The sequence below is a fragment of the Pyxicephalus adspersus genome, chromosome 2 (genome assembly GCF_032062135.1).
Source record: "Pyxicephalus adspersus chromosome 2, UCB_Pads_2.0, whole genome shotgun sequence".
NCBI lineage: Eukaryota > Metazoa > Chordata > Amphibia > Anura > Pyxicephalidae > Pyxicephalus > Pyxicephalus adspersus.
The window spans coordinates 2,945,303-2,946,804 of NC_092859.1; positions in this window are offsets into that span (position 1 = coordinate 2,945,303).

Consider the following 1,502-nt stretch of genomic DNA (forward strand, 5'->3'; position numbering starts at 1 on the left):
AGGGGAATGGTGGAGGGATATTTAAACTAGGACAGAGGGACAGAGGTTTACAAACAAACATTGGATTGTGCAGTACTAGTTGTACTGAAAAACAAAAGGATTTGGCAAATAGTGTTGTTAAATTCAGCAATTCATGGTTGAAGGAGCCTGTTCACCAATGCAAGTCTAGCAAACAAGATAGGGAAGTTGGAAGCCTTAATGAGTGAGGAGAATTATGACTTAGTATTGCTGAATCCTGGCTTTGTTCTTCACATGACTGGGCTTTCAATATTAATCATGGGAGATTTCATCTACCCTGACATTGACTGGAGTAATGACACTACAGGAACAGCAAAGGGGAGGAAATTTGTGAATGTAATACAAGATAATTTTATGGCACAGTTTATAGAAGACCCAACTAGAAATGATACTTTGCTGGACCTAGTTCTTTCTAACAATGCAGAGCTTATAACAAATGTGCAAATAAAAGAGAATCTGGGAAGCAGTGACCATATTATGATTTCATCATTGTAATCAGGAAGCAAAAACAGGAAAGATAAAAACATTTCATTTTAGGAGAGCAAATTTTCCATTAATAAGGGCGGCTCTCTGTGACTTGGACTGGGAGACAATATTGTCCTCAAAGAACACAGAACAGGCCATTTTTAATTAATTTGGCCTGGTTACAGTGTGGGTTTATATGTCTACATGTGTTTTATTTTTTATTTTGTCATGAGAATTTAGTGGTGTCTGTGTGGTCTCCATATTTTAATGGGACCTTTTAGCAAATAGGTTTATTTTGAATAAAGTTTTTTTGATACATTTTGTAGTTATTTTTTTTTTGGGGGGGGGGGCTGTTTTTATGTGATCTTCTTTACAGGACCTATCATTTAAGAATTCAATTATGCTTGTTTTAAGCAGTTCCCTTCTATGATTTGTTTGACTGGCTAAAAACAGCGCAATGGGCTTATTAAAACTCAGTTGTTTGATGCGCATAGTTGTGGGCCAAGGCGGAACCTCTATGTGCCCCTGAACTGTGTTCTATCGGTTGAAAAATGCGCCAGCCAATTTTCCAGAGAAGGATCCTCATTCCAGTAAGTTTTTCTTTTGAGGTGTATATTGTTTTGCTTCATGCGCACTCATGTATGTATGAAATTATGTGTGTTCATATACATATAAAAGAGAAATTATAGGAAGAAATAGACAAAGAAGATTTTTGGGGGAAAATTGAATAACATGCTTAAAATTGAAAAGATTGATTATTTCTTCCTATGATTTCTGATGTCATGGGCTTGGCTACAAGCAACATTAATGGAAGATATTGCTTCTGGTTAAAGAAGGAATCCCCCTTTATGTGCTTCCACTATCAAGCTGAGGTAAGTCAATTATATATAGTGGGCCAACGTCTAAAATGCCATTCAAATCTGCAAAAACACCCTGAAGGGCTGGAAAAGCAAGAAAATCTTTGCCTCAAAGTGGATTTGGCCCTGGAACTTTCATATATTAGTACTATTTGTTTTGTG